At 42.7% G+C, this 23,684-nt stretch overlaps 1 protein-coding gene across 1 annotated transcript in view; it reads left to right on the top strand.

Annotated features, from left to right (window-relative positions):
• SPOCK3 (SPARC (osteonectin), cwcv and kazal like domains proteoglycan 3) overlaps positions 1–23,684 on the top strand; it is a 360,390-nt gene that overhangs the window by 291,384 nt on the left and 45,322 nt on the right. The gene's annotated exons all lie outside the window — the stretch shown is intronic.

Raw genomic sequence — 23,684 nt, 5'->3', positions numbered from 1 at the left:
TATTTGCTAACATGAGAGACAATGCCATTCTGGAAGATTCAGAGAGAAAATACAACACTTTGGCAACGGGATGAAAGGCCAAGTTCACAACTTCTATTTAAATAAAATGCAGGACAATGTAGCACTTTAAAGACTAACAAGATGGTTTATTAGATGATGAGCTTTCGTGGGCCAGACCCACTTCCTCAGATCAAATAGTGGAAGAAAGTAGTCACAACCATATATACCAAAGGATACAATTTAAAAAAATGAACAAATATGAAAAGGACAAATCACATTGCAGAACAGAAGGGGGATGCGGGGGGGTGGGAAGGGGGAGGAAGGAAGGTAAGTGTCTGTGAATTGCTGATATTAAAGGTAGGGAGAGTGGGATGTTTGTGAGTTAATGGTATTACAGGTGATAATTGGGGAAACTGTCTTGGTAATGGGTGAGAAAGTTCAAAGTGTCCGTCTGCTATGTACATTGGACAAACATCTCAGACACTTCGCCAAAGGATTAATGCCCACAAAACAGATATCAGACAAGATCACAAAGAGAAAACAGTTTCTTGCCACTTTAACCAGAAAGGACACTCTCTAAATGACTTAGCCACCTGCATTCTGCTACAAAGACCTTTTACATCTGCACTTGAAAGGGAATCCTCTGAACTGTCATTCATGTTAAAATTCGACACTTGCCAACAAGGACTTAACAAGAATTTGAACTTTCTCACCCATTACCAAGACAGTTTCCCCAATTATCACCTGTAATACCATTAACTCACAAACATCCCACTCTCCCTACCTTTAATATCAGCAATTCACAGACACTTACCTTCCTTCCTCCCCCTTCCCACCCCCCCGCATCCCCCTTCTGTTCTGCAATGTGATTTGTCCTTTTCATATTTGTTCATTTTTTTAAATTGTATCCTTTGGTATATATGGTTGTGACTACTTTCTTCCACTATTTGATCTGAGGAAGTGGGTCTGGCCCACGAAAGCTCATCATCTAATAAACCATCTTGTTAGTCTTTAAAGTGCTACATTGTCCTGCATTTTGCTTCAACTACCCCAGACTAACACGGCTACATTTCTATCACCACTCTATTTAAATAATCTACAGTGGGGTATTATCTTCAGTTGGTAGACCCTCCGACGTTAAATAATTATAAAGCTCAAAAACGTGGCTTCTTAGTTGCAACTCCTAAATTATGTGGATATTGGGAAGATTTTTGGGGGGAGTGGAGAGAGGGGTGACCCTGTAATTGTATAATAATAAGTCCTACTCTCACGTTCTCAGAGTATAATCTTTGTCCCATTCAGCTCAATAGCAAAACTTCTATTAATTTAAATGGCACCAGGATTTCTCCATATTTAACAAAATCTGGGCTATTCTCCTTATGGTGAAACTTAGATCTTGAAACCCAGAAAGTTATATAGCAGTTTTACTAAACAATTTCCATTTATTAATTTCTTGGAATCCAGTAACTCTGCTACTCAACTAGCTGGCCTAACAACTAAACCATGCAAACCTTAAATTATGATAATAGCTAAGAATTAAGATTAATATACCTTTTATATGTTATTTAATTATTAAAGTATCACCATGATATTGTATCTGTATGCATTTCTGTATATTTAGTACAGAAATTATCTCTTCAAGACACGAAAACACCTTTAAAAGCAAAGGTCACAAAAGACAGAAGCAGAAACATGCATGGAATTGCAACTCACTTGAGCTTTTAAATATAGTTTTCTGAATAACTAGTAAATTAGTTTCAAATAGTTTGACAGTAAGAGAACAAAATACTGTTTTTACCATACAAATAAATGAGAAGAGAAGACAGTTTCAAACTGAATATTCTCTGTTGGCCTTTCTGGGATATCTTCAGAAACAACATCAGAATATACTTGGATATTTAGAAAGATGAAACATTTGTTGTTTTTATTTTTTCAGGCATCAGTAACTGACAGATTATTTTCAGACTTTTTTCTGACAAAGTGCTGATGTCATCATTGACAGTTTAATCAGTCTCGGTTTCATGAATCTTGCAAGCAGCATAGAATAGTGATGCTGTTATTAAGGGTAATAGTTGTTACAAGACTAAGATGCAGAAGGAAAGAGGCTCACACTTGATGACATTTGACAGTTCTTTTCAGCTGAAAGCAATGGAGCTGATAATCAACACTTCCAGTTAGTTCAAATATCTTTCATGCTTTATGATTAACAAGTACATTTATGACTGAATAAATTACTGCTTGGTATCTTTCATTGTCCACATTTTTTCTTGAAATTCTCTTCATAAATGTGACAGTATAATAACGAGATACAAAAATGTATATTTAATCTCTACATGGTTGAAAACTGTGTAGTGAAAACTAATGGCAGGTCTTTTTAAGTGGGCATAGTATATTTTATAGTGCATTTTCGTAGACTTTGCATGGGAAATGTCCTGAATCAGTGTTTTCTAGTCTTCGTCTACATAGCCAGGTTTTACCAGCCTAGCTGACTTGGACAGCAATTTGAAAAAAACCACAGTGGAGTTTTGCCAGCATAAACATAGCTATGCTTTCAGTGCTTTTTTTCTGTATAGCTAACGTGCATGTTTGTGTGGCTTGACATGAGTAATTGGACATGGGTGAGGCCTTATTTCTCAAGAGAAAAGATTAAACAGGTAAATGGACCAGCAGGCTAGAAACATAAAATCTGCACTAATTAAATAAAGGAAAAGCACTCAGGGAACCATTTATAATGGACAAGATAACACGGGATAAGTAATTCAGGAATGAACATGTGAGGTAGACAGTGTCCTATAATGACATTGCATGGACAGAACAAAACTTGTGATGTATAGTAAATACAACATAATGTGTAAATATATCTAAAGAAAGAAGTTTGTGGTATAACTTTGGATGCCACACGTGGAGCAGAGGGGCAGGAGTGGGAACGGGATCCCACTTAATTGGTTAACTAGTTAAACCTTAGGCTTAATCGGTTAACTGATTAACTGCGATTTTACATTCCTATTACTGGTACACTTAAATAACCAGCGGGGGCAACCTAGCATTTCGGGAAATTGCATTGAAAGGATTTAAGGGTTTAAATATAAGGAAGTTTTTACCTTGGTAGAGAAATGAGTCAAATCTATGGGCAGACTGTATGCACTCCCCAGAGAAGTACTAGACTAGAGGGAGACTGTGGCTGGGTGAAAAGGAACTCCAGAGACTAGTGTTACATTTTTAAACATAAGCATTTTTGGCAAAGCATGACAGGAGTCCATTAATGCCATAAATATACATAAATTACTGGCAAAACACAGCAAAGTTCTGTTAAAATGCAAGTGATTTTTTTTAAATAGACCTTATTAGCAGCCTTAAAAAACACAGTATCTGGGTGGAAGGAAATTAATCCTAAATTTTAAAAAATGCTCAAATCAAAGCAATAATTTTACAAGAATTACTTCTGGTTGCTAAAATTTTGCAAACAATATATGCCAACTTGACAGATGAATGCTAAGAGCACAACACGCAAATCAAAGTTGTAAAGGGGTAAACAATCTAAAAATAAGATTCCTAAAAGGTCACACAGAAAATATGTCTGTTACCTATTTGTATAAACCCACAGTAAAAAACACATTCTTCAAGGATACTATGTGGGGAGTACAGCTTTTCAGGCAAAGTGTAGTAAGTTTAATCAGAGAGGCTTAAAAAAGTAATCTAAGAAATGTGTGATTCTGGGAAATAAAATGTAAAAACATGTGGTACCAGAATTTAATAGTTTGTAAGGTCTTGAGAGATGTCATATTAAACAATAGAAAACTGAAGTAATTTAAAAAAATATGTACAGTTAAAAGGATTTTTGTCCAGATTAATACTGCAGAGCTTGGAGGAGACTAAATAGTTGGAGGATGGGAGTAATAACTTCCATTAGAGATAAAGAGAACAGTATACTGTTCTGGGGTTTGTTTGCTTGTTTAAGAATGCTTGGTTTCAAAATGAAACCCAGTTATGGCAATATAACATGGTGCAGTCATTGCTGGTAAAAATCATTAGTAATCAAACACATTATGCAAAAGAGATATCAAATGGTGACAACTCCAGGACTGTTTCCTCTCCTCTGCCCTCACCCCCTCCCCCCCCAAAAAAAGGCTTTACAGCTATTCTGAAAAATATATGAAGTGAAGAACTGGATACAAGAGGTCTCAAGAGAACCTCAAGTTCAGCAAAGTGATATAGCTAAGCTGGTAGGAAAAACGTCTCTATTTGTTGTATCTTCATTCTGTAGTATAGATAAACCCTTAGTAAATGACAGCATCCAGTTTTATAAATCATGTCCAATAATCTCTCTTCCCACTAAATTAAGAGTATAAGGGATAGCTATAACAGATGTCATCTTCATATTGAATATATAAAATATGCATGCTCATATAGAAATGCAAAAGTTAAAATAAACATTTTCTAATTGCAGAAGATTGACTTGGAACTCCTTTTATAGTATGTCAGTAGAACTCTTTAATCATTCTTATTAAGCAGTTCCTTCCACCTCTACAATGACACAGCATGATAGTATAGACATCAAGAAACCAGGAATCCAGCCCCTTCCATTTGAAGTCACTGGGATCTAAATAATATGACAAAATTGTGGAAAATATAATCTGACAGAGAAATGTTGTGACTACGTGGCAGGACCAGGTTGCAGAACTCTGATACTTTCTCATTGGACTAGTCTGCATTACTTCAATGGTGTACTCATATAAGAGCACCACAAGCTTCGCATCAGTAAAACACATGGTGTTAAACCATTTATTCTATAGATTATAACTGGACTTTCAACTATTTCCATGCATAAATCTTGTTTCTTACCCATGGGAATGAGTATGCATGAAATTAGATAAATGCATATGCAGTTACCACATTTATCAGACAGAAAACATATTGGAGAACATGTTAGATTTTATTCTCTTGCAAATATTGTGATGACTCTTTAACATTTTTAGAAGTCCTTTATAAATAAAATTAGTAACTTTGATACAATAGATTACAAATCTTCAAAACTAAAAGTGAAAACAAAAAATCATAGAAGCAAATGTTAAGAATCTCCACGTATTCTGAAAATGTAGCTTATTTTCTGCTTCCAGTAGAATACTTTTCATCCAAAGAAATATCGAAAAACATGTCAATCACCTCTCAATCACTTTTTTTATTTATCAAGAAGAACTTCAGCAGAATTTTAAGTTTCAAAAGTTAAATTTAGCATCCAGATTTGAGTTTCACAGGTCAAAAATGTATTTAAGAGCATAACAGTCCTCAATAAGTAAACAGCTTTTTTCATTTGAATTATGGATACAGTTCTCTTACCTACCTGAGTTGAAATACAATGGTATTTTGACAACATTCTTGGTATGTAATAACAAAGTACTTAACACAATACCAATGAGCACAGTACAAAAGCCAAGGTGTGTAGATATCCTACCCTAGAGATCCAAAATACAGGAGATACATGCTCTCTATTATTCATTCAGTTTTTATTGTGCATACTTCACACTCTAAGCACATTTGCTGCTTGGCAGAGCCAGACATAATAGTTTCTCCTATACTAAATATAAAGTGGTACTATGGATATTACAGGCACTTAACGTATGACACATTCCAGCAGTTATTCCCTAAATCCACAAACCTTATTCTCAGCAAAATATGAAGATTCTATTTGAAAAACAAATCCATGATCCCCCACACAGTCTGCACCTTGAAAACATTGTTTTTTACTACAGTGTGATGAATTTTAATCTTAATATTATTCACCACTGACTTCAGGAAAGGAATACTTTTTCCATTTATTACTGCAGTGGAAAAGTTATAGTATTGACCACACTAAGATACATTTTTTTCTCTTTTATGTTCAGTTTGTTGATTGTTTTCATTTAGTTCAGCAGAACCCTCTATTTTAAATACTAGTAGAGCAATTTTATTGATTTTTTTTTTTCCTCTTGCAACCTTTTTTGCATTGTTTTGAGGGAACTGTCTCTGTGCATTGTCTTAATTGAGAGTGCCTCTATAGAGTCACTGTTGGTCTTTCAGCTTTTGTATTTGGAATGCATACTGTAGAGTGAACAATAATAATCAGTGTGACAGAGTGAGGTCACAGAAGACCCCTTTGGGGGAGCTTCCTGGAATGCTAACACGGCCACTACCACTTGCCTTCCTGCTCTCTGGGACTTCTCACTGCTCTGTTGGTCTCCCTCAGCCAAGGCACCAAGCTGAGATCACTGCCCCCCTCTTCTCCTTCCCTCCACCCTGAGAAGCGGTATAGACACTGAACCTCTTCAGGTCAAAGGAGAGTGCAGTTTTGGGCCCAGTTTCTTGGGATACCACTCCCCAAATGGGATCAAAACTCCCAATGAATTATGTGGGTAAGCCCCTTTTAACAATGAAAAGGGAAATGCACACAATGGTTTTTCCCTCAGGTAATAATTATTTGCACTGGGCTTGATAGTAAGTAAAAGTGATTTTATTAAGTACAAGCACTAGGATTTAAGTGGTTATAAATGAGAACAGGCAAAGCAAAGTAGATTACAAATCAAAAGTAACAAAAAATGCTAAGTTTAATACTAAAATCCTCAGCACAAACTTCTTATAAACTCACCCTAAAACTGTTTCTTGTTCAGCTGCCTCCCAAACCAGGGTCTGCTCCACTCCCCTGGGGTCTCTGGTTAACCCTCCTTGGGTGTGTCCAGCCAGCCAAAGACCAAAAACTGGTACCTTCCTATTCTTTTACAAAGAATCCCCTTATTGCCGTGGTCACCAACAGGTCAATAGCGATCAACTGGTCGATCGCAAGGCCTTGACCAGTCGATTGTGAGGTGTCTGCCCCCTCTCCTCCCTCCATTTTCCACCCACCCCCAAGAAGCCCCAATACTTACCTCTGGCAAAAACGGAGGTAGTGCCGGTTTCCCATGGGTGGACCAGAAGCCCCGCAGCTTAGCGCCACTTCCGGAAGTGCGCTGGCTGCTTTGCCAGGCTCGCTGCGGGAGGGGGCCCTGGCTCCGGAAGAGGAGCATGGTGACTTCCCTGCACCAGCGCAGGAGGCGTGAGTTGTCCCCAAGGCAGGTGCGCGTGCGTGGGGGGGAGAAGGGGTGTGTTTCGGCCCCGGGGCAGGCATGCACGGGGCGGGGGGGGTTCGGCCCTGGGGCAGAAGATTTTAAAGGATTATGATGGCTGTTACCGATGCATCTGCCCTTGTTTTTCTTTCTATAAGAACATGCAGGATGATGAAGACATAAACATGAACTGATTGAAACCGTCAGCACACAACTTTATTAACTTTTATTCCTGATTCCTCTTCTCTCCTGATAACTCAGACAAAATTGGATCCAGTGAAAGGGTTAAATGGTTTTACGCCGTACAATCATGGGATAAAACTTGGCTCTTTTAACCAAACTTCCAACAATCTATACGTAATGCAGCACAAATGCTGAATCCTACCATCCTCCCATATGAGGGTCTGGGCAGTTTCCCAACAGATTAACAGGCTCTACCTGTCTGTCCTAAGTCCTTGCTTAGCATCACACCAGGAGCTAGTCCCTGACTCCTCTTATTGACACTGAATGTTCACTTTTGTCTTAATGGGCATTATCTCTTATATATCACCTATACCAGGCTTCCAGATCCTCTGCAGATGGCCAAAAAAAATAATTAAAAATTCTCCAGCTCTGGCCAATCTAGCCCAGAGGGGAGAAAAACAGTTCTCTCTACTTTTAATTGGCCAAAGGGCAGCCAGGGTAAGTGAAGTTACCCTCAACTTTCTCCAGTAACTGCCCATTCATGACTCCACATACTGCCAGAACAGCGAGGGGAGAGAACAGATGGGGTGCTGCTATGGAAGTACATTTACATCCTCCAATCAGGAAGAAGAGGGTGTCCATTACCCAGACAGTCAGATCAAATAACCCTAGTGCTTAGATAGGAAAGGCATTGTTTAGATTGTGGTCCGTATGTAACAATTTAGAAAGAATTGTTCTTTAAACACAAGCCAATACAATTCCATAACTATTTTATTAAACTAACTGAAAAATTCCCAAGACATTAAACATATGGAGAAATGTGCAGAGTAATATGAGCCCCAGGATAAACTGTTTTAACTACTAATAAATCCATTTATAACAGGTGCACGTGATTCATATTTCAAAACCAAAACTTTTTGATGCCTCTTGCATATGTTTCTTGTATTAAGTGCTGTCTGTGTTAAAAATATATTTTCAATTATGTATCTTGGGGAACAAACAGAGACTTACTGTTCAGACTCTTTCTTTTCAAATATTATTTTGTGAAAGTGTAGTGGTTTGGCTTGGTCATGGTAAAATATTATGGAATGCAAGGAACAAGTGAAAGACATTGCCACAAAGGTCCCCTGCTGTCTATTTTGTTGTCCTTTATTATTAATCTATACAACTTCAATAATGTGTGCAACTTTGCAGAATTTTAAGACCTTTCCCTCCAGTAAAGTTGATACTGTAAATTGATGCAGTATTATGAGAAATGGTAACAAAAAAATTGTTGTACAGGAACAAGAAGGCAAGAATTGCAACAACAAAACTTGTGAAATAAAACCATAATTAAACATAACTTTTGAAAACAATGAGAAATACTGTGGCATCTTTTGAGATAACAGATATATGTGGTATCATGAGTTTTTGTGGGCAAAACCCACTTCGGATGAGACTCAAGATTATCTCATCTGAAAAAGTGGGTTTTGTCTACAAAAGCTCTTGATACACATATAAGTATTAGAAACAACTTTTAAAAACAAGTAGTCCTGAGGCATCTTCGAGACTTGCAAATTTTATACAGATTTGTGAGTCTCAAAGGTACCACAGGACTACTTGTTTTTAAAAGTTGTTTCTAAAGTTGTAGACTAATACAGCTTCCCCTCTGAGATAATTAATGTGGCTCTGTGTTTTTAGATAATATTATTATGAGCAAAAGACTAGGGGTTATAATATATATTTTATATCTCAAACTTTTGTAATGAATACACTAGCATTACCATCAATCTTAATGGAGGTTTATTGGAAATTGTTTTCCTAATAAGTTTAAGGTTTATTGCATCTCAGTTTTCACACAAGCATTCCTTTACTACTGTAAAGGTCAGTTGGTGATAATTGCACCCAATATATAAACAAATGCATGTACTCCTTTATTCTAACAGAATTCAGTTTAAAGTGCTGGACAAAATATGCACAGTAGGATAAGGCTATGGAGGACCTTGCTACCATGACATTTTCCAGAGAGGAAAGAAGAAGCACTGACAAAGAACCCTTAGAAAAGCTCAAGTAAAGGGAGATAGGTATTATACACCAGAACAAACACATAATGTCATTTCCAGTTATCAGATCTCCACTAAAGCTAGATAGCGAAATTTTAGTGCTAAACTTAGACACCATCTCTTTTGAGACAAGAGTCATGAATTTTCAAGCTTCACTCATAATTCAAGAAGTTTCTCTTCTTATTTTAGTATTTTTCTCTGGCTATCAAACTAACTATTTCTAATCAATTATTTTCTGCCCAATTAACCATGTTTTCTTTATTTTTATTATCTCAACTCAAACCTTAAAACTGATACTTTAAGGCCACTGCAACTATAACACAAGTACCTCCTTTTTTTTTCTCATGATCTCATCCTTTTACATGCTTCAGGCCTACCACTCATGCTAAAAACCAAATTCAATGTAAAATCATCATCTCTTTAGGCCTAATGTGAGCCTTTTTTTTTTTTTAAGAAACGGCACTAGTTTAATAAACTTAGGGAGGAAAAGTAGGTTTGTTGTGGTTTCTGAGAGTTTGCTGATACACTCATCTGCATGTCTGAAATCGCATTTGGTTAAGTATATAGAAAATGAGAGGTGAGAATAAAATTGTCATCCGTAAAAGACAGTATATACACTATGGTTTTGAATCTTTCATAAAGCAGGAAAATCTTATTTTTTAAAAATACATGCAAAACTGTGCTACAAATTGTTGTGCATGTTCATTGCATAGAATATTTTGGCAATTCAATTCTGCATGTTATAAATAATGCATTATTGTTTATTCTAGTCAGGGTTGTCCCATAGTCCTGATATTTGACTCTGAGTGGTATTAACGATTGTGTGGACACAGTAAGATCAGATTTATTTTAATGAATATGTAATTTAATTTAAATCATTTTAAATTTTATGATGCATTAATCAAGACCAGAATGTCTGTATGGAACATTAATTTGAAGCAGTAAGAACAAGCAGCTGTAGTTCCCCAATATGATATCTGCAGTATTTATTAATTATCTCATAACACAGAATAACTGGAGTAGAAAATCCATTATGTTTAGTTAAATAGTGAGGAAATCAAAATGCTTTTATCTGTTAATTTTAAGGTATCCTCCAGAAACTGTAGACTTTAAAGGTAACAGATGGCCAATATGTTTAACGGGGTTATAAAAATACAATAGTAATATTATAAGTGTGAACTCTTGCAATTTTCGGTCTTTTTTTATTCTAATTAAACAAATGTGGCTGTGAACAAAATGACTGAAACAACTGCCTTGATTTTCATTTGCAAGTATAAAAGTTTTTTGTACTTCTGCCAAGTTTATCATTTGCTGACATGCTCATTGTGTGAAAATACTACTCTTTTTATAACAGGCATAATACAAAAATAGAAATGATTCTTTGTAATGGAGAAGTAATTGATCCATAATTTAATTTAAGGGGAAATGTCTGTTGAAACACACTTAGGCCTGCTCTACATATGGTTGATTTTCTAAGCAATGCATCCACGCTACCAAGCCTATCACATCAATGTTAAGGGCCACTGAAGTTGATTTCAGTACTCCTGCTTTACACAGTGAGTAGTGCTATTCCCAGACTTGCATGTTTGAATTTACAGTAATGCATACGCAGCATTGCAGGAAATTTGAGGTATTGGCCTCTGGGAGGCCTCCTGCAGTTTCCCATTCTGACCGCTCTGGCCAGAACATGCACCTCTACAGCTCTCCCTGGTGATCTCAAAAAGCCACAGGAAAAGTTGCATGACCTTTCCTGTGTAGCCAGCATTGCAAGCACATTCAGACCAAGCAGTACACTGTGCCACACTTGGAGATGACTGTAAACAATGCTACCAACACTGGGATGACTTCAAATGCTTCTGCTCCATAGGCTCCAGTTCCCAGGGATGCAAAAGAGTGCCAGGCTGGAGTGTCCAGGAAATCTTGGACCTCATTGAGTCATGGAGATGAATCCATCCTCTCCAAGCTCTGAACCAGCAAGAGGAATGTGGACATTTACAGTAAAATTGCAAGCTGTCTGAGGGCCAAAAGCTATTCCAGGGATGCCTGGCAGTGCTGGGTAAAAATCAAGTAGCTGAGGCAGTCCTACCCAGGGTTGGATAACCCAATAGGCAGACTAAGCACGTGCTTAGGGCACCAGCAAAACAGGGACACCAAAAAAAAAAAGAGAGAGAGAGATTTTACGGTATAGTATTGTTATTATTTTGAATTACGTGGGGGGGGGCACCATAATCTTTTCAGTGCTTAGGGCCTGTAAAGGTCTTAATCCAGCCCTGGTCCTACCATAAGGCAATGGAAGCAAGCAGACGATCTGGTGCAGCACCTCACACATGCTGCTACCACAAGCACCTGGTCACCATTCTGGGGGTCTGGCCAGCTTCCTCAGCATGGTTGCGGAGTCCAGCCAAGATACATCTGGCATCAGCATGCAGGACAGCATGGTGGCAGAGGCGGGGAGGAGGAGGAGGAGGAGGAAACTTAGCTAGCCAGCGATCCTGGGAGCCAAGAGCTGGAAACTCCTGCCCTGGCTGGGAAAGTAGCACTGTACCAGGAAGCCATGTGTGCTGGACACAGCAGGAAGCTGTCTTCTCCCGCCTGCTAGCTCCTGCCCTGGCAGGATCCTTACCATGCCTGCCTTTCTCAAGACTAAGTTTGTCCTGATGCTCCCCTGAGAAGTCTGTGCAGCTGCTGTGAAGTGCCCGCTTTAAAGCAAACATTTGGCCTTGCACAGAACACAACTCCTTTGTCTTTACCAGAGGCCTTTGGGGTAGGCTAACAGATTAGGGTTAGGTTTGACACAATATATCTGCTGTAAAATCTGCCTTTGTAATTTTTCTTTGCAGCTGGGACAGCAGCCAGGACATTGGCTAGGGAGAACTCAAGGGGAGCTGTATCCTCCAGGACCTCAGAAGGCAGTCCCCCTGCCATTCTTGAGACCCCTTCCTATTTCCTTGCTGTTTTCTCCAAAGAAAATGCTTGTTCTTTGAACAACAGTCTCTTTATTGGTTTAACTTCAGGGGTGGGATGGGGGATTAAAGGCACACACTGGGAATGCCAGTGCAACTTGTGGAGAGGCATGTGGAATAGTTTCAAAAGAGGCCATGCATAAAACCGTCCTTCTGATTCGCACTACCCCTTCCTGTGCTCTCCTTATGGCACTGGTATCCAGCTGCTCAAATTCTCTGGCTAGGCACTCTGCCTCAGTCCCCCACCCAGCCAGAAAAGTTTTATCCTTTTTCTCGCATAGATTATGGAGCACATAACATGCTGACACCACGAAGGGAATGTTGCATTTTCTGAGGCTCAGCTGAGTCAGGAGACTCCTAAACCAATCCTTTAAATATATAAATGCGCATTCAACCACTATTCTGCACTTGCTCAGCTTGTTGTTGAACTTCTCCTTGCTGGGGTCCAGGCTGCCTGTGTACAGCTTCATGAGCCATGGGGAGCAAGGAGTAGACTAGGTCATCAAGGGTCACTGTTGGCATTTCCACCTCTCCGACTCTGGTCTGGAGAAAAAAGTGCTACTGTGCATCTTTTGGAAGAGGTAGGATTTCTAAAAGATGCGGGTGTCATGCACCTTTCCTGACCATCCCATGATGATGTCAATGAAACGACCCTTGTGATCCACCAGCGCCTGTATCACCATGGAGAAGTACCTCTTGCGGTTGATGTACTCTGAGGCATGGTGGTCGGGGGCCAAGATGAAGATGTGCACTCCGTCTGTGGCCCCACTAAACTTAGGGAACCCCATTGCACCAAAGCCATCCATGATGGTGTCCATGTTTCCTAGGGTCACAACTCTCCTTAGCAGAGTGTTGTAGATTGTGTTAGCTACTTGTATAAACAGCAGCCCCCGCTGTAGATTTCTCCACTCCAAACTGATTTGCCACTGACAGTAGCTGTTTGGCATTGCAAGCTTCCATAGGGCAATTGCTATGTGATTCTCCACTGTCAGAGCATGTCTCATTCAGGTATTCTGGTACCTCAAGGTAGGGGCAAGCCATTCACAAAGTTCCAGGAACGTGGCCTTGCACATTCGGAAGTTCTGCAGCTACTGCTGATCATCCCATCTGCATCACAGTATGGTCCCACCAGTCTGAGCTTGTCTCTTGGTGCCAGAACTGGCATTCCACTGTGTCCAGAGGATTGACTGGCAGCTGCACCAGCACCACGCCTTGCATGAGCAACACCTTCATTCTGTGCCAAGCTTCATCCTCATTCTCTTCCTGGAGGAGTGACATGCATACTCTCTCCAAGCAGTGCACCATTAGGCATACCATGACACGTGACCATCAGCCTGCAGTACTGCGGGCTCCATGCTTGCGCTGCTATGGCTTCTGTGTGAGCAACCAGGGCACAAAAAGATGCAAACACTCTACCTCCCTTTTATCTCATGCAAGGTGTGTGTGTGGGGGGGGGGGGGACTAGACAAGTGCATTATGGGACACTGGCAACATGAGCCCATAACCAACTAGTGTGCTGTTTTCATTGCAGTCACAACCATGAGCATAACTCACAATACAAAACTGCCCGTAGTGCCTCTCTCTATGAGTCTATGGTTCTACTACTTAATGGGAACATACTACTTTGGACTATGTACAATTCTTCCCCACACTGAGGACATGGACCTTCAACTTTACAAAATCAGGTGGTAGGAAATTGACCATATTACATTCAACCTTACCTTGTAGTGTAGACATGCCCTTAGATTTTCCTTGTAGCTTCTAACGGAAGACCAGTGTGGACTAGGTGTTAAGCTCAGAGCCTATATACTTGTCAGAATTTGATTTTTTACATATTTCTAATAGTATCAATGTTTATTTATTTGTTTATTTTTAAGCATTTTTCATTTTTATCCATTTTATCTATGCTTCATTCACATGAATTCTTAAACAGCATTTTTCTTTCCTTTTTCTGCTTGCAAATTTTAATGATTAACAGAAATATTTGTTCTTAGTTGGTCAATGAATGACAAATTAAATGTTTACCAAATTTACCGATGGGAATACTGATGCACACATTTAAATTCAATGGGGTCACTCACTTGTTTGAGATTAAACATGTGTCCATGCTCTTTCAAGATCACAGTCTTACACTGCATAGGTGCTGCATTTTATCACATTTCAAACATTAGCCATCAAATGTACTGTGCTTAAAAGCAGGAGCATCAACACAGGATTTTAGTCTCCACGTGACTCGATTTTTTACTTTTAAGGGGAATTAGTCCCTCATTGTGGTCAGGGAGTCACATGGATCTGATGTACAGGGATGACCTTGTATGTTTCTTGCACCACTGTACCTGGATTTTAGGATAACAAAATGTGTAGGTGTAACTTCTGATTTAACGGTACAGTACTTATTGTATGTTAGTATTTGTATTACCATTCTTAGTCATCTTGTGCTCTGTATATAGGAAAATTGTCATTTTATGTTCCTAGTTAAAATAGACTTTAATGGGGGGGGGTAGGTTTGTCCCTTCTGGTTTTCCTCCTAGTTGTCAGAAGTTCTGTCCTTTGAAGTACACCCTAAACTGAACCCTCTTGCACTATTCGCTTTGGCTGTCCTGATGGAAGTTAAGTGTCCAGTATAATTTTTTTTTGAAAACAGCGGAGACTCTGCCTCCTGAGTTCTGTTGCCTTTTCTCTTGAAGAACAGATTTGTGAATGAGTACAGAAACTGAAACCTTATTTTCTTCTTAAAGTGATTGCTCATGTGCATTCCAATATAGGTGTATGCAAGGGCCGTTGGAAGTTTTTCCCTCAGCAGTACCCTTAGGGCCAGCAGGGAGCCCCCTGAAGTGGCACCAGTATACTGGCCCATATATACCCCCTGCTGGCCCCCTCACCCACTCAGTTCCTTCTTACCTCCATGGCGGTTGTTGGAACAATCCTCAGCTCCTTAATGTGATCGTTGTCCTTATTGTTTTTCTTCAATCTTTAGTTAATCTTCAGCTAAGTGTCTACAATTTAAGTTAAAGACTCTTTTCTTGTTTTCCGTTGATTGTTCCCCGCCACGGTGTGCCATGCGCCCGCGGTAGGACATGCCCGGCTGCAAGGCTTTAAGCCCTGCAAAAAGTGTAATAGGCCTATGTCATGCAGTGACCTGCACTCATCGTGCTTAAAGTGCCTGGGAGAAGCACACCTTACAGAGGCATGTAAAATCTGTAAGGTCTTCAAGCCCCGGACGAAACGCGAGAGGGAGTTGAACCTTAAGATCCTCCTCGTGGAGCCTTAAGATCCTCCTCATAGGCACCAGTCTCCTGGAGCACACCAGCCTCAGTGCACACCAGTTCCATGCACCATGCCTTTCCGGCACCACAGGGGCCCCAGCACTGCTCTCAATCAGCAGCACATCAGAAGAAGAGGAGGCCTAATGGGTCAGTCCCCGCCTAGGCACGTGCCCTCCATTGGGGCACGTGGCGCTGACGAGCTCGAAGCCTGGGCCTGCTAGGTTGGGCGGGCCTGCCTTCCAGCGAGGGGACGTCAGTCCTCTGGAGGACTTCCCAGAGCCATCTATACCGGAGGCCTTGGAGGCAGCAAGGGTTCTAATCGAGTCCTCCTCCTCCTCCGGCACCCCTTAGGTGGCACAGGGACGCTCGGCACCGATCACCTCCAGGGACGACCAAAGGCATGGTGCACGAGGGCAGACATCACCCGGCCCTGATGGCACCGCATGTGGCACCAGCCATCGAGGCACTGGCTCTCCTGGTACCAGCCAAAGATATGGCACCGGACTCGGCGCAACAACATTGCCCATGCTGTCACCGTCCCGGGGCCCATCAGCACCTACCTCTGTGCAAGATTCCTGCACGGCCATGCCTCCTTCACCGCCTCGGCACCGCAGCAAGTTGGAGTCCATGTCTCGGCTTACCGCAATTCCTTCAGCATCTGGCACTGCCTGGTCCGCATCGGAGTACTCATCCGACTCAGAGGTGGAATCCGTCTGGTCCTTGAGGGCCTCTATGTCTCACTCGTGGTGCCTCTCCCACTCTCAGCACCATTCCTGGCACCATAGTCCTCTGCTCCCATACCAGCAGCAGTGGGCTCAGCCAGTTTCGGTGCCCATGGTACAAACATGGCCCCCTCAGCCTCCAGCGCAATGGCCCTTTTGGACTCCCTGGGCTTACCACCAGAGCCAGGGCACGGACCCACCCAGACCAGCTTCTGCCTCCTCGGGGCCACGAGTTCCTCGGTCAGTGACTCCTCGTCAGGTCCCCCAACTCAGGACATTCCCTACCTCCGGGCCAGTCATACCTGGGTCCAGAGGGGAGCACGGCTCCGGTGAGCCAACCTCCTCCCTCTTCGTCCATGGACACCTTGGATGACCCAGGTGATGAGGATGTCCCTATGGGTGAGGTCCAAAAAGGGCCATCGTCGTCCTCCTGGGATGAAGCGTTAGCCGACTCTGTCCTGCCCATGCCCTCCATGGATACTAGAGCCCATCAGAACCTTCTTTGCCTCCTGCCCCAAAGTTTTGGGGTTCAAGCAGAGAAGGTTTCTGATGACTTGAACGTAAGAACGGCCGTACTGGGTCAGACCAAAGGTCCATCTAGCCCAGTATCCTGTCTACCGACAGTGGCCAGCACCAGGTACCCCAGAGAGGGTTGACCGAAGACAATGATCAAGCGATTTGTCTCCTGCCCTCCCTCTCCAGCCTCTGACAAACAGAGGCCAAGGACACCATTTTATCCCCTGGCTAATAGCCTTTTATGGACCTAACCTCCATGAATTTATCCAGCTTCTCTTTAAACTCTGTTATAGTCCTAGCCTTCACCGCCTCGTCTGGCAAGGAGTTCCACAGGTTGACAACACGCTGTGTGAAGAAGAACTTCCTTTTATTAGTTTTAAACCTGCTACCCATTAATTTCATTTGGTGTCCTCTAGTTCTTCTATTATGGGAACTAATAAATAACTTTTCTTTATCAGCCCTCTCCACACCACTCATGATTTTATAGACCTCTATCATATCCCCCCTCAGTCTCCTCTTTTCTAAACTGAAAAGTCCCAGTCTCTTTAGCCTCTCCTCATATGGGACCCGTTCCAGACCCCTAATCATTTTAGTTGCCCTTTTCTGAACCCTTTCCAAGGCCAAAATATCTTTTTTGAGGCGAGGAGACCACATCTGTACACAGTATTCAAGATGTGGGCGTACCATAGCTTTATACAGGGGCAGTAAGATATTCTGGGTCTTATTTTGTATCCCTTTCTTAATAATTCCTAACATCCTATTTGCCTTTTTGACCACCACTGCACACTGGTGTAGAAGTTTTCAGAGAACTGTCCACGATAACTCCAAGGTCTCTTTCCTGATTTTTCGTAGCCAAATTAGCCCCCGTCATACTGTACGTATAGTTGGGGTTATTTTTCCCGATGTGCATTACTTTACACTTATCCACATTAAATTTCATTTGCAATTTTGTTGCCCAATCACTCAGTTTGGTGAGATCTTCTTGGAGTCCCTCACAGTCTGCTTCTGTCTTGACTATCCTAAACAGTTTGGTATCATCTGCAAACTTTACTACCTCACTGCTTACCCCTTTCTCCAGATCATTTATGAATAAGTTGAAAAGGATTGGTCCCAGGACTGACCGTTGGGGTACACCACTAGTTACCCCTCTCCAATCTGAAAATTTACCATTTATTGCTACCCTTTGTTTCCTGTCTTTTTACCAGTTCTCAATCCAAGAAAGGACCTTCCCTCTTATCCCAGGGCCATGTAATTTACACAAGGGCCTTTGGTGAGGGACCTTGTCAAGGGCTTTCTAAAAATCTAAGTATACTATATCTACTGGATCCCCCTTGTCCTTTTGTTAACCCCTTCAAAGAACTCTAACAGATTAGTAAGACAGGATTTCCCTTTACAGAAACCATGTTGACTTTTGTCCAATAAATTATGTTCTTCTACATGCTTCACAATTTTATTCTTTACTATTGTTTCGACTAATTTGCCCGGTACTGAAGTTAGACTTACCGGTCTGTTATTGCCAGGATCGCCTTTAGAGCCCTTTTTAAATATTGGTGTCACGTTGGCTACCTTCCAGTCATCAGGTACAGAAGCCGATTTAAAGGATAGGTTACAAACCACAGATAATAGCTCAGCAATTTCCCATTTGAGTTCTTTTAGAACCCTTGGATGAATGCCATCCGGTCCCGGAGATTTGTTAACATTAAGTTTTTCTATTTGTTCCAAAACCTCCTCTAATGACACTTCAATCCGGGACAGTTCCTCAGCTTCATCACCCAAAAAGGACGGTGCAGATTCAAGAATCTCCCCAACATCCTCAGCCGTGAAGACTGAAGCAAAGAAATCATTTAGTTTCTCCGCAATGGCTTTATCATCCTTGATTGCTCCTTTAATAGCTCGATTATCTAGGGGACCCACAGGTTTTTTAGCAGGCTTCCTGCTTCTAATGTACTTAAAAAACATTTTGTTATTTCTTTTTAAGTTTTTGGCTAGCTGTTCCTCAAAATCTTTTATTATTACATTTTTACACTTGATTTGACAGTGTTTATGTTCTTTTCTATTTATCTATTTAAGAAGTGGACTTCCACTTCTTAAAATACCTTTTTGTCCCTCACTGCTTCTTTTACATGGTGGTTAAGCCACGGTGACTCTTTTTTAGGTCTCTTGCTATGTTTTTTAATTTGGGGTATATATTTAAGTTGGGCCTCTGTTATGGTGTCTTGAAACAGTTTCCATGCAGCTTTCAGGGATTTGGCTCTGGTCACTGTGCCTCTTAATTTCTGTTTAACAAACCTCCTCATTTTTGTGTAATTCCCCTTTTTGAAATTAAATGCCAGAGTGCTGGACTGCTGAGGTGTTCTTCCCACCACAGGAATGTTAAATGTTATTATATTATGGTCACTATTCCCAAGCGTTCCGTAACGGTTATATCCTGGACCTGATCCTGCACTCCACTCAGGACTAAATCGAGAATTGCCTCTCCCCTTGTGGGTTCCTGCAGTAGCTGCTCCAAGAAGCAGTCATTTAAACCATTGAGAAATTTTATCCCCGCTTCTCTTCCTGAGGTGACATGTATCCAGTCAATATGGGGGTAATTAAAATCCCCCATTATTATAGAGTTCTTTATTTTGGTAGCCTCTCTAATCTCCCTCAGCATTTCAATGTCAGTATCGCTGTCCTGGTCAGGTGGTCGGTAATATATCCCTACTGCTAATTTCTTATTATTGGAGCATGGAATTACTATCCATAGTGATTCTATTGAACATGTTGATTCACTTAATATTTTTATTTCGTTTGAGTCTACATTATCTTTCACATACAGTGCCACTCCGCCACCCACCCGGCCTGCTCTATCCTTTCTATACAGGCAGTCCCCGGGTTACGTACAAGATAGGGACTGTAGGTTTGTTCTTAAGTTGAATCTGTATGTAAGTCGGAACTGGCATCCAGATTCAGCCGCTGCTGAAACTGACCGCCAATTCTGACTTACATACAGAATCAACTTAAGAACCCCAGGCGTCCCCAAGTCAGCTACTGCTGAAACTGATCAGCAGCTGATTCCAGGAAGCCCGGGGCAGAGCAACTCTGCCTGGGGCTTCCTGTAGTCAGCGCTGGTCAGTTTCAGCAGAAGCTGACTTGGGGACGCCTGGGGCAGAGCAGCTGGGGTGCTACTGGACCAACCCAGCAGCACCCCATCTGCTCTGCCCCAGACGTCCTGATTCAGCCGCTGCTGAAACTGACCAGCAGCGGCTGAATCAGGACCTGGGGCAGAGCAGCTGGGGTGCTGCCGGGTTGGTCCAGTAGTGCCCACGGGCGCTGCAGGACCAATCGGCAGCGCCCCAGCTGCTCTGCCCCAGAGTCCAAAACAAAAGCCTGGTCTGCTGGGGGGGGGAGCACACTAGCTGCGCCCCCCCCCCCCCCCCAGCAGACCAGGGACACGGGGAGCAGAGCCGCAGCGGCAGCGGGGTGCCGCGCCTCTGAGGCTTTGCTCTGGCAAAGCCTCTGAGGCGGGGGACCCTCCGCGGCTGCAGCTTCAGTCAGGGTGCCTGTGGTCTGCTGGGGACCGTCCCCAGCAGACCACAGGCACCCGGACTGAAGCCGCAGCCGCGGGGGGTCCCACGCCTCTGAGGCTTTGCCAGAGCAAAGCCTCAGAGGCGCGGGGAACCGCCGCTGCTGCCGCCGCTCCAGTCTGGATGCCTGTGGTCTGCTGGGGACGGTCCCCAGCAGACCACAGGCACCCGGACTGAAGCCGCAGCCGCGGGGGGGTCCTGCGCCTCTGAGGCTTTGCCAGAGCAAAGCCTCAGAGGCACGGGGAACCGCCGCTGCTGCCGCTTTGACTGAAGCGGCAGCAGCGGCGGTTCCCCGCGCCTCTGAGGCTTTGCTCTGGCAAAGCCTCAGAGGCGCGGGACCCCCCCCACGGCTGCGGCTTCAGTCCGGGTGCCTGTGGTCTGCTGGGGACCGTCCCCAGCAGACCACAGGCACCGGGTCTCATGCGGCAGCAGCGGGGGTTCCCGCGCTTCTGAGGCTTTGCTCTGGCAAAGCCTCAGAAGCGCGGGAACCTGCCCGCTGCTGCCGCTTGGGTCCCGGTGCCTGTGGTCTGCTGGGGACGGTCCCCAGCAGACCACAGGCACCGGGTCTCAAGGGGCAGCAGCAGCGGTTCCCGCGCTTCTGAGGCTTTGCTCTGGCAAAGCCTCAGAAGCGCGGGAACCCGCCCGGTGCCCCTGGTCTGCTGGAGACGGTCTCCAGCAGACCAGGGGCACCGGAGCAGCTTACGAACGGGGCTTTCTCGCCCCGACTTCCGGGGCGAGAAAGCTCCGTTCGTAAGTGCGGATCCGACGTAAGTCGGATCCGCGTAAGTCGGGGACTGCCTGTATATGATTGTGTCCCACAGATTTTCCTCATTCCACCAGGTTTCAGTGATGCCTATTATGTCAATATCTTCATTTAATATGAGGTTCTCTAGTTCACCCATCTTATTAGTCAGACTCCTAGCATTTGTGTAGAAGCACTTTAGAAATTTGCCACTGGTTATTTGTCTGCCCTTCCCTGATGCATTGGATTCCTTTGTATGCGGTTGTTTGTCTGCTCTGGCCCATGGTTTGCCCTCTCCCCTCCTCTCTTTCTGACTACAGCTTAGAGAATCTCTATCAATGGATTCTCCTCTAAGAGAAGTCTCCTTCCGATTTACGTGCATCTCCGCACCAGTCGGCTTTCCCCCATCTCTTAGTTTAAAAACTGCTCTATGGCCTTTTTAATGTTTAGTGCCAGCAGTCCGGTTCTACCCTGGTTTAGGTGGAGCCCATCCTTCCTGTATAGGCTCCCCCTCTCCCAAAAGTGTCCCCAGTTCCTAATAAATCCAAACCCCTCTTCCCTACACCATCGTCTCATCCACGCATTGAGACTCTGAAGCTCTGCCTGCCTACCTGGCCCTGCGCGCGGAACTGGAAGCATTTCCGAGAATGCCACCATTGAGGTCCTGGATTTCAGTCTCTTTCCTAGCAGCCTAAATTTGGCCTCCACGACATCTCTCCTACCCTTCCCTACGTCATTGGTACCTACATGTACCACGACCACCGGCTCCTCCCCAGCAGTACACATAAGTCTATCTAGATGCCTCAAGAGGTCCGCAACCTTTGCACCAGGCAGGCAAGTGACCATATGGTTCTCCTGGTCATCACAAACCCAACTATCTATGTTTCTAACGATCAAATCACCCACTACTAACACCTGCCTCTTCCTAACTGGCATTCCCTCCCCCTCAGAGGTATCCTCAGTGCGAGAGGATACCACAACATCCTCTGGGAGGAGGGTCCCAGCTACGGGATGCTTTCCCTCTGCTCCCATTAAATGCTCTGTTCCCTTGAGACTTTCATCCTCCTTAAGAGCACTGGGGCTCTCAGACTGGAGGTGGGACAGTACTACAGTGTCCGGGAAAGTCTCATCAACATAGCTCTCTACCTCCCTTAGCTCCTCCAGTTCAGCCACCCTGTCCTCCAAAGCCCGAACTCGGTCTCTGAGGGTCAGGAGCTCCTTGCAACGGGTGCACACATACGCCACCCGCCCACAGGGCAGGTAATCATACATGTTACACTCGACGCAATAAACAGGATAGCCCCCACTCTGCTGCTGGGCTTCTGTCTTCATTTTTCTAATGAATAAGTTTAAGTATAAATTGGGATTCTTTTTAAACCTCTGGAGTATAAATTATTCTAAGAGTTATGTTTTAAAGAAGGTCACAAGTGCCCTCTAAACTCCCTCTCCAAACTCTCCTGTTAGCTGTTCCTGGTCGCGCTCTCCCTGGTCGCTGAGTCACAGGCTTATATAGCTCTGGTAGACCCTCCCCCTGACTGAGGCTCAGCCAATTAACAGAGGCTTCTAGATTTCAAAACTTTTAGAAGCTCCTTCAAACAGACAAACAGACACATCTCAAAGAATCACAGTTATGAGGTAAGTAACCGTTCTTTCCTGTCCAATTAGGCTACTTACGGTATTCAATTCTATTGTACTTTTTAAAGTCTGCAGATCTCATTCATTGAAGTTACTAGATAAGACCATTGTGTTTTCAGTGTTCATGTGTTCATAGTTTGTGTAGTCTGTATTCATATGAGCAATTTATTGCATATTACTCCAGAAAGAAGAGACTGTTGTAAATATGCACGAAAATATAATCCATCACTCTGTTCCAGAAATATGTTCTATTTCTCTTTATAATTTTCAATTATCACTATTTTTACCCCCATTCTCAATTAGCATAAGCTCCAGATTTGAAAAAAAATGGTCGAGGAACATACACTGATTAGCATGTTCAGATATTCTTCCTCCAATCTGTAAATTATTTTCAAAAAACAATACAAATTATACCATTTTCTATAGCTGAAAACAAATTGAACATTTTGTTTCTCTTACCTTTAGAATAAATATTATATAAATGTTATTTCTAGAACGTGTACTTACTCATTTTCAAATTCCTCCATTAGTTCCATAGCTATGTATGTTGGTTTTGCAAAGCAAGTCAGTTTTTATTACTTCAAATGATAGGAGAGTAAAGTAACCTTTGAGCTGATGACTTTATTTCACCCCACACTAATTCTCTTAATGGCTACTAGAATTGATTGTAATAGCAGAAATGCCTTGCATCTGGTATTAGATGAGAGTAGAAGCATTTCTTGGCAGGTTCCTGAATGGATTCATCTGATATAATATGCATTTTTTGATTACTTTCTAACCTTCTACAACCTTTACTGTCTGTCTTTTGCCATTAAAGATTCATCTGCCAGTCTATCAGGTGAAATAATAGTCTGAATAGATCTGAATTACCTCATCTAAACCTATTTTAAATCAATGCAGACTGATATAATGTCAGTAACATGTCTTCTAAAAAAATCATTTGTAAAAGAAGTATCTAAACATATTCCAGAAT

This window comes from Pelodiscus sinensis, chromosome 5 (genome assembly GCF_049634645.1).
Source record: "Pelodiscus sinensis isolate JC-2024 chromosome 5, ASM4963464v1, whole genome shotgun sequence".
In the NCBI taxonomy this organism is placed as follows: Eukaryota; Metazoa; Chordata; order Testudines; family Trionychidae; genus Pelodiscus; species Pelodiscus sinensis.
Note: the sequence above shows the minus strand (reverse complement) of the source record. Positions and strands in the feature narration are given on the sequence as shown.